Source organism: Cetorhinus maximus, chromosome 16 (genome assembly GCF_964194155.1).
Source record: "Cetorhinus maximus chromosome 16, sCetMax3.hap1.1, whole genome shotgun sequence".
Lineage (NCBI taxonomy): Eukaryota > Metazoa > Chordata > Chondrichthyes > Lamniformes > Cetorhinidae > Cetorhinus > Cetorhinus maximus.
Window position 1 is genome coordinate 19,972,234 of NC_135894.1, and position 16,960 is coordinate 19,989,193.

At 43.8% G+C, this 16,960-nt stretch overlaps 1 long non-coding RNA gene across 1 annotated transcript; it reads left to right on the top strand.

The window, feature by feature from the left end:
* The first annotated feature begins 391 nt into the window (after nucleotides 1-391).
* Nucleotides 392-16,357, top strand: LOC144691927 (uncharacterized). The gene is made up of 3 exons (XR_013579233.1): nucleotides 392-424; nucleotides 2,192-2,225; nucleotides 16,210-16,357. It is a non-coding gene; the product is annotated as an uncharacterized LOC144691927 (long non-coding RNA).
* Nucleotides 16,358-16,960: the final 603 nt, after the last annotated feature.

A 16,960-nucleotide genomic window follows, 5' to 3' on the forward strand; every position in this document is an offset into this window, starting at 1 on the left:
AAGAGCCTTATGGACACTTCCTGGAAATTGATCAGCTTGCAGGGTTACATGGATTAGATGAGAATGAAAAGAACAAATTGTTCTCATTTACTTTAGCTCCAGATGTTTATCAGACTCTGCCTAGAGAGGCGAAAATGGGGGTGGGTACATGGGAAGGTATGAAAAATCGGGTGGGGGGCTATGGGTCTGACAAGGGGAAACCCCTTTGAGCTGCTGCAGCAAACTCAGCAGCGACCGGATGAGAGTCCATTGCATTCGCAGACAGGCTGTGGGCTGTTTATATCAGAACGAATGTAGCAGTTAGATGATCGAGATGACTTAAGGACTGGCTCTGGACCTGAGTTAGCCACGCTCTGCCATATATAAGGGGGCGGGATTTGAAGATTTTGACCCAGAACATCAGCCTACAACTGAGGAGGCAGTGGTAAGAAAAATGACCCTTCGTTTTGAGAAAGGGGCAAGAAGTTCTAGGGAGAAGGGGAAGGTGGAGGAGATAAAAGAGAGGAAACGGTGGAAGCAGGAAGGACCCTGCAAGAGAGATTACAGCCTAAATGTTTTTAATTGTGGTCTTCCAGGCCACTTCCGAAAAAATTGTTAACAGCCGCTAAGAAAGGGAAATACAAAGTTTCCTCACGAAGAGGGAAAATCAGGGACAGAGGGTCAGAATCAGGATTTGGAAAAACGGATAGCAGCAGCAGTTGAGGCTGCAATAGAGAAAAGGAAGAGACTGATTGTAACTGTGGTTGGGGAGGCCTTACTTCACTTCCCACCCCCACTCCCTCCCGTTCATCAATGACAGGACCACTCCCAGCCTGAATACTTGATGTCCACTCAAGTGTGATTCTTACGGGCGACCTTGCGTTTATGTCAATGTGGAGGGACGAGGCGGAAATTATTTAGTTGACACAGGAACATCTCACAGTTATTTACTGTGAGGCTCCATTTAACAGTCTTTGGTTAAGTGGGGCACCTTACTCTCTAGAGGGTTTTGCTGGAGATGGTTCAATGGGGGCAGTGTCAGTTCCTCTGGAAATTGAGGTGGGACCACGACAAACTCAGTGATCATGTATATTAATCAAATGGTCAGGCACAGGGGTCGGAATATTGGGATCGGATTGGGTGAAGGCCCATGATGTTGTAGTGGATCTTTGCAATCACTGCTTGGAGAGGGGAATAGGAAAGGGCAGAGGAATTCTGGTTATTCCCTCAGTAAAACATAAGCAGAGGGGCAGATAGCAAGTTTACGGTCGTACAATTTAACCAGCCTAGTGGAGTCAGTCTCTCCCGGGTTTCGGGGGATAATAACACAGAATGTAAAAGCTTTTACCTGGCACAAAAATGATTGTGGCGAGTGAAAGGGATGGAGGTTAGAATTGATGGAGACCCCATGTCACGACCTCAAAGACAGTACAACTTTCCAAGAGAGGCAGATCTGACTACTATGGTTGGTTCCTTAGTAGAGCAAGGGGTATTAAGACAAATAGCCACACATATCAATTCTCCTATTTGGCCAGTTCATAAACCAGATGGGTCATGGAGGCTGACAGTGAATTATCAGGTCTTAAATAAGAATATTCCTGCCTGCGCACCCATGGTAGCTGCAGTGGCAGACTGATAGCAGTTATACCCCCAACAGCCACAGTGTTTTCTGAGCCAGACATTTCAAAGTATTTTGGTCAATTCCCATAGATCGGGAAGATCAATACAAATTTGCCTTTACCTTTAATGGTCAACAGTATACATGGACATGCCTTCCTCAGAGTTTTCACAATAGTCCATCCATACTCCATCAATGTATGGAAAATGAATTGAAAGTTTTCAGCCAGCCTGGGTGCTTGATTCAACTGAGGGACTTTTAAGGGTTAATTTCTATCTAAAGTCTAATCTTTCTTTAATTTAGCAATTAACTAAAAGTTGTTCTTTGGGCTGGGAGGTGAGTTTTAGTCCAGCTTTAAAACAGGGGTTATACAGGTTCTGTTTGAAACTGCAACTAGTAAATTAGTTAACTGGCTTAAACAGGTTTTCAGAAGCTAGATTCAGACAGCATAAAAGCAAGTCATCAAGTGCTGCTTTTGGCTGTACTGAAGTGCTGCTGCAGACTGCATTAGAGTGCTTTAGTTGGAGTTTAGTGAGAGAGGGAGTTCGGTGAACAAGAAAGGAGGTGATCCTTTCATTTTCTACTTTTCCTCAGTAAGAAGATAAGCAGCCTTGGTAAGTAGGACCTGGTAAGTATTTCTTCGGTCCTTAATATTCTCTAAACTAGAGGAAGTAAAATTAAAGGACAGCTTGGCCAAGTGGAATGCTCCTCCTGTGCGACGTGGGAATTCAGGGATACTTCCAGTGTCTAGGGCGACCAGTGTGCAGGAAGTGCCTCCAGCTGCAGTTACTTGAAATCCGTGTTTTGGAGCTGGAGCTGCACCTGGAGTCACTGTGGAGCATCCACAAGGATGAGATCTTTGTGGATAGCATATACAGTGAGGTGGTCACACCACAGGTAAAGAGTGCACAGGAAGAAAGGGAATGGGTGACTGCCAGACAGAATAAAAGCACTAGGCAGGTAGTGCAGGAGTTCCCTGGGTCCATCTCCCTCTCCAACAGATTTTCCATTTTGGATACTGCTGGGGAGATGGTTTCTCAGGGGAATGCAGCCAAAGCCAATTCCGTGGCACCATGAATGGCTCAGCAACACAGGGGGTGGGGGAAAAGAGTAGGAGAGCAATAGTGATAGGGGATTCTATCATAAGGGGAACAGATAGATGTTTCTGCGGCCACAGTAATGACACCAGGATAATATGTTGCCTCCCTGGTGCCAGAGTCAAGGATGTCATCGAGCGGCTGCAGGACATTCTGAAGGGGAGAGTGAACAGCCAGATGTTGTGATCCATATTGGTACCAACGGCATAGGTAAAAAGAGGGATGAGGCCCTGAAAGCAGAAAATAGGGAGCTAGGAAATAAAATAAAAAGCAGGAACTCAATGGTAGTAATTTAAGGATTACTCCCAGTGCCATGTGTTAGCGAGATCAGGAATAGAAGAATAGACCATATAAATGCATGGCCAGAGAGATGGTATAGGAGGGAGGGATTTAGATTGCTGAGGCATTGGGACCAATTCTGGGGAAGCTGGACAGGTTGCACCTCAGCAGGACTGGGACCAATATCCTCTCGGGTATTCGCTAGTACTGTGGGGGAGGGTTTAAACTCGATGGGCAGGGGGATGGGAACCTGAGTGGGGAGACACAAGAGAGGGAAACAAAGATAGGAAGGAAAGCAGAAAAGTAGACAGCAAAAGTGGAAGGCAGAGGAAACCAGGGCTAGCAGCAAATAGGGCCTTAGTACAAAACAAATGTGTAAAAAAGCTAAAAAAAAAGTCTAAAGGTCCTGTATCTGAATGCACGGAGCATTCACAATAAGGTAGATGAATTAACAGCACAAATAGATGTAAATGGGTACATTATGATAGCAATTACAGATACACAGTTGCAGGGCGACCAAGGCTGGGAACTGAATATCCAGGGGTACTCGATATTGAGGACAGACAGGCAGAAAGGAAAAGGAGATAGCATGGCGTTGTTAGTTAAGGATGAAATCAGTGCAATAGTGAGAGGGGATATTGGTTCAGAAAATCTAGATGTAGAATCAGTCTGGATGGAGCTAAGAAGCAACAGGAGGCAGAAAGCATTAGTGGGAGTTGTCTATAGGTCTCCAAACAGTAATGATAAATGAGGGGAAAGCATTAAACAAGAAATTAGAGATGCTTCTGTAATAAGGGTGCTACAGTAATCATAGGTGCCTTTAATCTTCCTATAGACTGGGCAAACCAAATCGGCAATAACACTGTGGCGAATGAATTCCTGGAGTGTGTACGAGATGGTTTTTTTGGATCAGTATGTCGAGGAACTGACTAGAAAACAGGCTATCCTAGATTTGGTACTGTGCAAAAAGAAGGGTTTAATTAATAATCTTGTTGTACAGGGTCCTTTAGTGACCATTGCTGAAGCATTTCCTGCAATCTTCAGCCAGACGTGCTGAGTAGATGATCCACCTCGGCCTCCTTCGGAGTTCGCAAACATCACAGAGGCCAGTCTTCAGCCAATTCAATTCACTCCACATAATATCAAGAAACAGCTGAAGGCACTGGATACTGCGAAGGCTATGGGCCCTGACAATATTCCGGCAATAGTACTAAGACTTGTGCTCCAGAACTTGCTGTGCCCCGAGCCAAGCTGTTCCAGTACAGCTACTACACTGGCATCTAGCCGATTATGTGAAAAATTGCCCAGGTATATCCCGTACACAAAAAGCAGGATAAATCCAACCCGGCCAATTACTGCCTCATCAGTCTACTCTACATCATCAGTAAAGTAATGGAAGGGGTCGTCAACAGTGCTATCAAGTGGCACTTGCTTAACAATAACCTGCTCGCTGACGTCCAGTTTGGGTTCCGCCAGGGCCACTCAGCTCCTGACCTCATTACAGTCTTGGTTCAAACATGGACAAAAGAGCTGAACCTGAGATGAGGTGAGAGTGACTGTCCCTGACATCAAGGCAGTATTTGACTGAGTGTGGCATCAAGGAGCCCTAGCAAAACTGGAGTCCATAGGAATCAAGGGGAAAACTCTCTGGTGGTTGGAGTCATACCTAGCACAAAGGAAGATGGTTGTGGTTGTTGGAGGTCAGTCATCTCAGCTCCAGGACATTAATGCAGGAGTTCCTCAGGGTAGTGTCCTCAGCCCAGCCATCTTCAACTGCTTCATCAATGATCTTTCTTCCATCATAAGGTCAGAAGTGGGGATGTTCGCTGATGATTGCACAATGTTCAGCACCATTTGCGACTCCTCAGGTACTGAAGCTGTCTATGTCCAAATGCAACAAGATCTGGACAATATTTAAGCTTGGGCTGACAAGTGGCAAGTAACATTCACACCACACAAGTATCAGGCAATGACCATCTCCAACAAGAGAGAATCCAACCATCACCTCTTGATGTTCAATGGCGTTACAATCACTGAATCCCCCACTATCAACATCCTGGGATTTACCATTATCCAGAAACTGAACTGGACTAGCCATATAAATACTGTGACTACAAGAGCAGGTCAGAGGCTAAGACGAGTACTCACCTCCTGACTCCCCAAAACCTGTCCACCATCTACAAAGCACAAGTCTGGAGTGTGATGGAATACTCCCCACTTGCCTAGATGAGTGCAGCTCCCAAAATACTGAAGAAGCTTGACACCATCCAGGACAAAGCAGCCCGCTTGATTGGCACCACATCCACAAACATTCACTCCCTGCACCACTGACGCACAGTAGCAGCAGTGTGTACCATCTACAAGATGCACTGCAGGAATTCACCAAGGCTCCTTAGACAGCACCTTCCAAACCCACGACCGCTACCATCTAGAAGGACAAGGGCAGCAGATAGATGAGAAAACCACCACCTAGAAGTCACTCACCATCCTGACTTGGAAATATATCACCGTTCCTTCACTGTCACTGGGTCAAAATCCTGGAACTCCCTTCCTAACAGCACTGTGGGTGTACCTACACCACTTGGTCTGCAACGGTTCAAGAAGGCAGCTCACCACCACCTTCTCAAGGGTAACTAAGGATGGGCAATAAATGCTGCCCCACCCAGCGAAGCCCACATCCCATGAATGAATTTTTTAAAATGACAGAATTCTCCATTAGGATGGAAAGTGAAGTAGTCAAATCTGAAACTAGGATCCTAAATCTTAACAAAGGAAACTATGAAGGAATGAGATTTGAGTTAGCTAATATAGATTGGGGAACTTCATTAAAAGACATGACATTACGGTGAATAGTCAATGGCTAATATTTAAGGTACAGATGTATGCATTGCAACAGTTATACATTCCTTTCTGGCGTAAAAACATAAAAGAAAAGCAGCCCAACCATGGCTAACAAAAAAAAAATTAAGGATAGTATTCGATCCAAAGAGGAGTCATATAAAGTTGCTGGGGAAGTAGCAAGCCTGAGGCTTGGGAGCAGTTTAGAATTCAGCAAAGGACCAAGAGATTGATTAAGAGGGGAAAAATAGAGAATGAATAAACTTGCAAGGAACATAAAAGCAGACTGTAAAAACTTATGTAAGTATGTAGAAAGAAAAAGATTAGTGAAGACCAATGTAGGCTCCTTACAGTCTGAAACAGGAGAATTTATAATAGAAAACAAGGAAATAGCAGAGCAACTAAACAAACACTTTAGTTCCACCTTCACGGAGGAAGACACAAATAACTTCCCAGAAATACTAGGGAACCAATGGTCTAGTGAGAAGGATGAATTGAAGGAAATTAGTACTTCTAAAACAATAGTGCTACAGAAATTAACACAACTGAAAGCTGATAAATTCCCAGGGCCCAGGGTACTAAAGGAGGTGGCCATGGAAATAGTGGATGCATTGGTTGTCATCTTCCAAAATTCTGTAGATTCTGGAACAGTCGTAACAGATTGGAAGGTGACAAATGTGACCCCACTATTTAAAAAAGGAGGGAGGGAGAAAACAGTGAATTACAGACTAGTTAGCCTGACCTCAGTGGTAGGGAAAGTGCTAGAGTCTATTGAGTCTATATGTGATAACAGGACACTTAGAAATATCAACGAGATTAGACAAAGTCAACATGGATTTATGAAAGGGAAAATCGTGCTTGACAAACCTACTGGAGTTCTTTGAGGATGTAACTAGCAGAATAGATAAGGAAGAACCAGTGGATGTGGTGTATTTGGATTTTCAGAAAGCTTTTGATAAAGTCCCACATAAGAGGTTAGTGTGTAAAACTAAAGCACATGGGATTAGGAGTAATATAGTGGCATGGATTGAGAATTGGTTAGCAGACAGGAAACGGAGTAGGAATAAATGGGTCTTTTTCAGAGTCGCAGGCGGTGACTAGTGGGGTACCCCAGCTATTCACAATATATATCAATGGTTTGGATGAGGAAACCAAATGTAACATTTCCAAGTTTGCTGATGACACGAAGCTTGGTGGGAATGTGAGTTATGAGGAGGGTGTTAAGAGGCTTCAAGGTGATTTAAACAAGTTGTGTGAGTGGGCAAATGCATGGCAGATGCAGTATAGTGTGGATAAGTGTGAAGTTATCCACTTCAGTAGGAAAACAGAATGGCAAAGTATTATTTAAATGGTGATAGATTGGGAAATGTTGATGTACAAAGGGACCTGGGTGTGCTTGTACACCAATCACTAAAAGCAAGTATTCAGGAGCAGCAAGCAGTTAAGAAGGCAAATGGTATTTTGGCCTTCATTGTGAGAGGACTTGAGAACAGGAGCAAGTATGTCTTACTGCAGCTATACAGGATCTTGGTGAGACCACACCTGGAGTATTGTGTGCCATTTTGGTCTTCTTACCTAAGAAAGGATATACTTGCCATAGAGGGAGTGCAACAAAGGTTCACCAGACTAATTCCTGGGATGGCAGGATTGTCATATGAGGAGAGATTGGGCTGATTAGGCTTGTATTCACTGGAGTTTAGAAGAATGAGAGGTGATCTCATTGAAACGTATAAAATTCTGACAGAGTTGGACAGACTGGATGCTGGGATGATGTTTCCTCTGGCTGGGGCGGCCCGGGGGGGTGGATCGAGATCAAGGGGTCATAGTGTCAGGATACGGGGTAGACCATTTAGGATTGAGCTGAGGAGAAACCTCTTCACTCAGGGGGTGGTGAACTTATGGAATTCTCTACCACAGAAGGCTATGGAGGCCAAGTCACTGAATATATTTAAGGTAGATTTCTGCATCAAGGTGTCAAGGGGTATGGGGAGAGGACAGGAGTACAGTGTTGAGATAAAGGATCAGCCATGATCATATTGAATGGCAGAGCAGGCTCGAAGGGCCGAATGACCTACTCCTGCTCCTACTTTCTATGTTTCTATGACCTATTACTGTTCACAGAGATTGAGCAAAAACATGCAGCCCTCTTAACAGAGCCTTTACAATTGGTGAAGCGAGCAGGACTGAAGGTGAACCCTAAGAAAGTGCAGATAAGGGTGCGAGCAGTCCAATTTTTGGTATTAGGTCTTAAACCAGGGGAAAGGGGTATCGAGCAATCAAAGAGGGAGACAGTAGCCAAGTTAGCCTGCCACACCTCAGTGACTACACTATGATCTTTCCTTGGGCTGATGGGTTATTTCAGAGTTCATTGAAAACTATGGGGGCAAGTCAGCTTCACTGCTAGCCCTGTTGAAAAAGGGAGAGCCATGGAACTGGACACCGAAATGTGAAGAGGCCTTTGCTAAAAAGGGGTCTTCAAGTTGTGCCAGCTCCGGAATGATCAGTCAGAAAAAGGGATTTGCTTTGGAAGTAGCGGCCAGCGACAGCAGCCTTAGTGCAGTATTGATGCAGGAGATTCACGAGAAGCATAGGCCAGTGGCATTGTCTCCTGGATATTAACTGAAATGGAGAAGGGGTATTCGACCATGCAAGTGCCACCTATTGGCCACCTTCTGGGCCATAAATCATTTTGCAGTTTACATTGGGACTCAGACTGTAATCTTATAACCTATCATACACCAACACGGCTATTACTAGGGGGAAAGATTAGAGATGCAGCAGTATCCAGTGTCAGGATTGCTAAGTGGACCCTGCTTTTACAAGGCACAATTCTGAAAGTACAATCATCGCAAGATCCTAAATTAGCAGAAAATCTGTTATACAAAGGCGAACCACATGAATGCTCAGTTGAAGGCATCTGGGAAACGGGGGAAGGATTTAAGAAAGGAATACACCCAAATGGGCAAGACATCTATGTAGATGGTTTAAGTTCAGTAGTGACAGGAGAACGGCAAACAGGTTGTAGGGTTTACGATCCTGACAATCAGATGTGGTTAGGGCTAAAACTTCTTAGCCACTCGAGTACTCAGCAGACAGAGTTAGCAGCTATAGCTTATGTGGTTGTGAATCCAGAAAAGTTTCCACCACCATATATCATTTGCTCAGATTCAATGCATTGACTGAATTTCTAGCAACATGGGAAAGGCGGGGATACACCTCAACAGATAGGAAACCACTGACCATTAAACCCCTCTTACGACTATCTTTCAGGCATTCTGACAAAATCCAGAACTATACTACATCCATAAAGTGAAAGCCCATTCTAAATCAGAACCCAGATGGGAGGGGAATTGTGAGGCCAACAAAATAGCCAAGATAGGGGTTAAAATGGGGATACCATGGGATCTCTTTTCAGAGGAAAGGCACAAGGTGTTACTAAATGTGGGACCGAGGGAATACCATTGCCCCTCGATCTAACCAAAGTCCAGATCCAGCATTGAAGGCAGCCGTTGAGGCCATGAATAGAGGGGTGCCCATGGATGGAATGTTGCGGAGTCCGGAAATCAATATAAAACAGGGGATGTTATTTAACGATGATAAATGGATAGTACCAGAGACATGTTACCGGGAAATGATGGAATCGGTACACGGAGGTCTCGGGACATGCCACATGGGGCCCAAAAGCACTTGGGAAAGGTTACGGCATGTCGGATTGTGGTCTGAGATGAGAAAGGGTGTGGAGGATATGTGTCAGCGATGTTTGATCTGTGACGCCAATAATCCCAATCCATAAAAGAGGAAGGCAATAATGGGACACATCAGGAGAGTCGAGGGTCTATGGCAAGGGATACAAATTGATTTTATACGCCCTTTACCTTGAACAAAGGGGGGGAACAAGTATTGTCTGGTACTGGTGGATAACTTCACCAAATGGGTAGAGGCATACCCCTGTAAATCTGCAACTGCTCTGTGGGCAGCTAAGACACTGGTATGAGAAGTGTTTACAAGGTGGGGTTTACCTTAAATTGTGGATTCCGATCAAGGAAGTCAGTCCACTAGTCAGATAATACAACACACTCTACAGCTGCTAGGAATTGAGGGCAAGTGGCATCTGCCTTATAATCCACAATCATCCAGAATAGTGGAGTGCATAAATCGCACGACTACAATAGCACTGAGGAAAGTGTTAATGATCCAAGGGGGGAAATAGAAACATAGAAACTAGGTGCAGGAGTAGGCCATTCGGCCCTTCGAGCCTGCCCCGCCATTCATTATGATCATGGCTGATCATCCAACTCAATAGCCTGTTCCTGCTTTCTCCCCATATCCTTTGATCCCTTTTGCCCGAAAAGCTATATCTAATTCCTTCTTGAAAACATTAAATGTTTTGGCCTCAACTACTTTCTGTGGTAGCAAATTCCACGGGCTCACTACTCTCTGGGTGAAGAAATTTCTCCTCATCTCAGTCCTAAATGGTCTACCCTGTATCCTCAGACTGTGACCCCTGGTTCTGGACTCCCCCACCATCGGGAATATCCTTCCTGCATCTAACCTGTCTAGTCCTATTAGAATTTAATAGGTTTCTATGAGATCCCCCCTCATTCTTCTGGACTCCAGCATATATAATCCTAACCGAATCAATCTCTCCTCATATGTCAGTCCCGCCATCCCAGGAATCAGTCTGGTAAACCTTCGCTGCACTCCCTCTATAGCAAGAACATCCTTCCTCAGATAAGGATACCAAAACTGCACACAATATTCCAAGTGTGGTCTCACCAAGGCCCTGTATAATTGCAGCAATACATCCCAGCTCCTGTACTCAAATCCTCTCGCTATGAAGGCCAACAAACCATTTGCCTTCTTTACCACCTGCTGCACCTGCATGCTTATCTTCAACGACTGGTGTACGAGGACACCCAAGCCTTGATGCACATTCCCCCCTCTCAATTTATAGCCATTCAGATAATAATAAATGGGATAAAATTCTACCACTGGTATTTATAAATATCAGGGCAGGAAAGTCCAAGGGAACTGGATACTCTCCCCATGAGTTGGTTAAAGGAAGACCTATGAGAACCCCCATACACCTGTGGGTGCCCACTTTAACTGAGACAGGTCAGAGAAATTACTAAGGAATGGTTTGTAGCAAACCTCCTACAGGCCTTGCAAGACCTCCACTATGAGGCTGCAGGAAACATAGGGAGGTCACATCATGCTAATAAATTGCTCCTTGAATTAGGCAAACCACAAGAGTGGGATATAGGTTAGCAGGTTATGGTGCAAAATTATTTGAGAGTTGGTCTGTTTGAACTCTTGTACAAAGGACCATAATGAATTATGGATAAAGCCAGCCCAAGGGTGTATGCTGTCCAACTTCTTAATTGGGTCCAGTGGTTTCATATTAGTCAGATTAAACTATTTAAAGGGAGACATTTGCGGAAAGGGAAAGCAGCCAGCATCAGGCCCACAGAACCAATATTATGGGATCCAGGATAACCAACTCCAAGGGGACACCAGAGGAGGAGTTCAAGCTGGGAGCCAGCCCTGTCCAGGAAGGCAAAACACCAGCAGAGGTATGCGTTGCGAAGCAGGGCTTAATGGGAGCTGATTCACTCTCATGCAGAAGTGATAGGGTTAATAAAGGCTGCAGAAGAGAGAGGCAATGTTGTTAACTCTTAGATTCATATACTCATAGACTTTTACAGCACAGGAGGCCATTAGGCCCATCATGTCTGTGCTGGTCAACAAAGAACTGACTACACTAATCCCATTTTCCAGCGCTTGGCCCATAACCCTGGAGGCTAATGGCAACGCAAACAAATCTCTAAATACGAGAGTTTCCGACTCAACCACCCTTTCAGGCAGTGAGTTCCAGACTCCCACCACCCTCTGGGTGAAAAGATTTCTCCTCAATTCCCCTCTTATCCTTCTACCTCTTACTTTAACTCTATGCCTCCTGATTATTGAACTCACTACTAATGAAAAAAGTGCCTTCCTATCCACCCTATCAATGCCCCTCCTAATCTTACACGCCTCCATCAGGTCCCCTCTCAACCTTCGCTGCTCCAAGGAAAACAACCCCAGCCTATCCAATCTTTCCTCATAGCTCAGACCCTCCAGCCCAGGCAGCATCCTGGTAAACCTCCTCTGCACCCTCTCCAGTGCACTCACATCCTTCCTATAATGTGGTGACCAGAACTGCACACAGTACTCCAGTTGTGGCCTAACCAACGTTTTATACAGTTCCTTGCTCTTGTATTCTATGCCTCGGCTAATAAAGGCAGGTATCCTGTTTGCCTTCTTAACCACCTTATCTACCTGCCCTGCTACCCTCAGGGATGTGTGGATATGCACACCAAGGTGCCTCTGATCTTCAGTACTTCTCAGGGTCCTACCATTCATAGTGTAATCCCTTGCCTTGTTAGCCCTCCCCAAGTGCATTGCCTCACACTTTTCTGGGTTAAATTCCATTTGCCACTGTTCTGCCCACCTAACCAGTCCATTGATATCCTCCTGCCGTTTACGGCTATCCTCCCCACTATTTACCACCCTGCCAATTTTTGTGTCATCCGCAAACTTCTTGATCATACCCTCTACATTTAAGTCCAAATCATTTATGTACACCACAAACAGCAAGGGCCCCAGCATCGAACCTTGTGGAACCCCACTGGAAACAGACACAAAAACATCCCTCTATCATCACCCTCTGCTTCCTGCCTCTCAGCCAATTTTGGATCCAACATGCCACTTTGCCTTGGATCCCATGGGATCTTAATTTATTGACCAGTCTGCCATGAGGGACCTTATCAAAAGCCTTGCTAAAGTCCATGCAGACTACATCAAATGCATTACCCTCTTCAGCACTCTTGGTTACCTCCTCAAAAAATTCGATCAAATTTGTCAAACACGACCTTCCCGTAATGAATCCATGCTGACTATCCCTGATTAATCCATGTCTCTCCAAGTGCAGATATAATCTGTCCCTTAGAATTCTTTCTAGTAACCTTCCCACCACCAAGGTTAGACTGACTGGCATGTAATTTCCTGGTCTATCCCTTCCTCTCTTTTTAAATAATGGGACAACGTTTGCAGTCCTCCAGTCCTCTGGCAGCTTACCCGTGGCCAAAGAGGATTTGAAAATTACTTCCAGGGTCCCTGTTATCTCTTCCCTGGCCTCCCTCAACATCCTAGGATGCATCTCATCCGGGCCTGCGGATTTATCCACTTTTAAGGTCACTAAACCCGCTAGTACCTCCTCTCTCTTTATGTTAATTTCCTCTAATATGTAACAGTCCTCCACCCTGATGTCGATACCCGCGTCGTCCTTTTCCATTGTGAAGGCTGATGTAAAGTATTTTTTGAGGACTGTACCCACATCTTCTGGGTCCACACACAGATTACCTCTATGGTCCCTAATCGGCCCTGCTCTTTCCCTAGTTATTCTCTTGCTCTTTACATATTTAAAAAAACCCTTTGGGTTTTCCTTTATTCTGCCCACCAATGCTTTCTCACGCACTCTATTAGCTTTCCTAATTTCCTTTTTAAGTTACCCCCTGCACTTTTTATACTCCTCTAGGGAATCTGCCATATTGAGCCCCTGATATCTGCCATAAGCTTCTCGTTTTTTCCTTAATTCTAACCTTTATGTCCGTTGACATCCAGGGTTCTCTGGACTTGGTCCCCACCTTTGTATTTATGGGAACTTATTTGCCCTGTACTCTTGCTATTACCTCCTTGAATGCCTCCCACTGCTCTGACACAGTTTTATCTGCAAGTATCTGCTCCCAGTCCACTTGGGCCAAATTGTATCTAATCTTAGTAAAATTACCCTTTCGCCAGTTTAGAACTTTTATTCCTGGCCCAAATTATCATTTTTCATAACTATCCTAAATCTAATTGAGTTATGGTCACTATCTCCAAAATGCTCCCCTACTGATACGCCTTCCACCTGCCCAGGCTCATTTCCGAATATTAGGTCCAGAACTGCCCCCTGTCTTGTTGGACTTTCTACGTACTGGCCAAAAAAAGGTTTTACTGAATGCAACTTAAGAATTTTGCTCCCTTCCAACCTTGCACACTAAAACTGTCCCAATTAATATTTGGGTAGTTAAAATCCCCTACTATTAGTTCCTTATTATTCTTACAATTCCCTGAAATTTAATTACCTATTCAATCCTTTATCTCTCCCTGATTGTTCGGGAGCCTATACTACACACCCAACAGTATGTTTGCCCCTTTTGTGTTTTTTACTTCTACCCATATGGCCTCATTTGATGATCCTTCCAAGGTATCATCCCTCCTCACTGCTATAATTGATTCCTTGAGTATTGTGACCCCCCTCCCCCCACCCCTCTAACCCCCTCTCTATCTCGTCTGAATACTTTAACTACTAGCCTGCGTCCAAAAGGAAAATTTTCGCCCACAGAGCTCGATGTATTTTGTTTTATTTTTCAGAAAAATCCAGATTGATGACCAGTGGAAGATGTGGGCCCAAACATTAATGATCAGTTACCTGTTAATAGCCTTCCAAATTCTGGAAGAGGTGACACTGGTGTATTTTGATAATCCAGATTGGAAAGGCAATTTCTTTGATTGGTCCAACCTTAGTGATCATGATTTTGCTTTTTCCTTGGGAGCCAGGGAGGGTACACATGTGGGAATGCCATGCAGAGATTAAAGGTGACTGTTCTCTTCAAGGAACGCGACGAGTATGGTGAATAAAGGAAGGAAAAGGAGTATGTTTAATCTGTGAGTTTCGATGGAAGATACTTATGTCAGAGTCTGAAAGTACTCTATACCTTAGACATTCCATATTTGTCTCTTTGAGACAAGTTAGGGAGAATGGCGAATAGAAAAAGGTGGGAGGTTATAACTCAGGAGACAATCTGAGAATAGTGATGATGGGCGCACCTGATAATTATATCCAGTTATGTTGGTCCAAATGGCAAGGTAAATTCCATTCAGGAAACTATATATTTCTTAGGGAGGGATGATGTTCCAGCAGTCAGCAAAAAGGGTACTCCCTGAGGCGAAGTATATGACAGACCCCACTATCGCTAGATGGAGAATAAATCAAGGGAAGGAGACTCCCATCTTATGGGCCAAACTTATCCCATGTGGCCCTGATGGTGATCATAGTTGTAAACAAAGGGATCCACAGATTATGTTACAGTGGGCAGCTCCACAGTGTGTTTTAAAGGACTATAACACACATTCAGTACTCCTTAATGCAAGTGAACTGGATTATCTGAAGTACGGGAAGGGACCATAAAATGGTTTGGTATTGATTCCAACTAGAAAGATTCTGTATCATAATGTACATCATGAGGTGGTAGCTGTGATGCTAAATTTAACAGTAATGACATTAACAAGTTGGTGCAAGGCAAAAACACAGGCACTGTCTAAAAGATCTGTTACACCAAGTTACTGAGTTGAGCATAAAATTAGATGACCAGATCACTGGCAACAAATTTATATTTCAAACAGAAATACACCCAGAAGTAAGAGGGTTAATAAATTATTTAGCGACTGGATTTAATACTGGAGCTTCAGTGACAAATAATATAGATCTGGCAACACTAAATGGTGCAATTAAAAATCTTAAAATACAATTGAAAAATGTTCTCCGGGAAGAGAGCAATAGTCAGGACACTCAATTACGGGAAGATCTGGTAATGACAATTCATTTGAAGGATATAATAAGTGAATTAGAGAATCATGCAAAAACAATCAATGAATTAATCAGAGAAGACTGCAATGCTTCGATAGAAGCAGCTCAAAATGATGCATGTGTTATGTATGGGTCCTGGCTGGTGGAACAATCTTGAGAGAATATGAGACAGACACATGAGAGCGAAGTCCCCTCATGGATCACTGCTGAACATTTAACTTCCCTGTCAAAGCATATCACAGCCTGTCAACTCAGAGGGTTGGTTCAGTCTTACCCTGTCCAGGTCAAATGTGAAACTACTAATTGGACTATCATTGGTTTAATTCTGTATCTAACAATAGTAACGGGTGAGACTGGACCATTGCCAATACATAGGGTAGAAAATAGGATTGATTTGGGACGGCAGTCATTTTCAATATCACAATACCTATATCCATGTGCAGTAAATTTGGGAGGTTATATATTAGGAACTCAGCTGAAAGGTTGTAACACACGTTGAAAAGTGATTGTGTGCCCATACGAGATAAGGGGCCATCCCATTGCAACATGTGGGTTCAATCAAACACAAGTAAATTGTACAATGAAAGCTGTTAGAGCTGATTTGAAGCCAACACAAACCACATATGCAGGAGAGGGGGAATACTGTGTTACCACTATAGAGAAGGAATATAATTGTGTAAACGAAAATCCATGCCCCGTTCCCGAAACAACCTTTTGTTTTACCCCAGAAACACCTGCCAGAATTGATGGTCAAGAATTGATGAATATTTACCATCGCAATATCTCAGAAATTAGTTGAAAAATAGGATGAAGGTACGATTACGGGAAAGATGGTGGAAAGATTCGGTTATGGTGTCCCACTGCTGTCAGGACAACTAAAAGAATTGAGAGGGAGCATTGCTAAATCCCAGAAAGTGTATTTCCACTTGCAGCAACATAATGAGGATAATATAATTATGTATACATCCTTTAGAATAATTGGTTAGCAAAATCACCTGTTTACGTACTCAATAGGATAAAGTTAGCATGGGGCCAGTGTGTCGGTTACCGATTGGTGTATTCAAATGTGTTATGATAAGAAAAAGTACAAAAATAATGAAATGTAATCAGTTTGGGAGCTGGGTCTTCATTCTTAGGAATGATTGCGGCTCCCTTGCATATGCTTGAATAAAACCGGTTAAAGGAAGCCTGAGTCTCTGTGGTCGCTGTGGGATCGGAGAGTGTAACTTCTCCTCTTCAACTGGCCTATGTGGTCGTTGCAGGATCGGAGGGTGTACCTTCTTCAATTATGAAGATGGATGTTATCTTTTTTAATATTTCTGGGAATATGTTGGTATTTTGTAAAGAAGGCTGTGTCATTGTGGGTGTCCATGGGTAATTAAACTGGGAGAATGTTCATATAGACAGCTTGTCTCTAAGAACTGAGAGATGAAAGGTAATGGCGCTAGATGCATGCAATTGGAATGAAAGGCTTTCGTG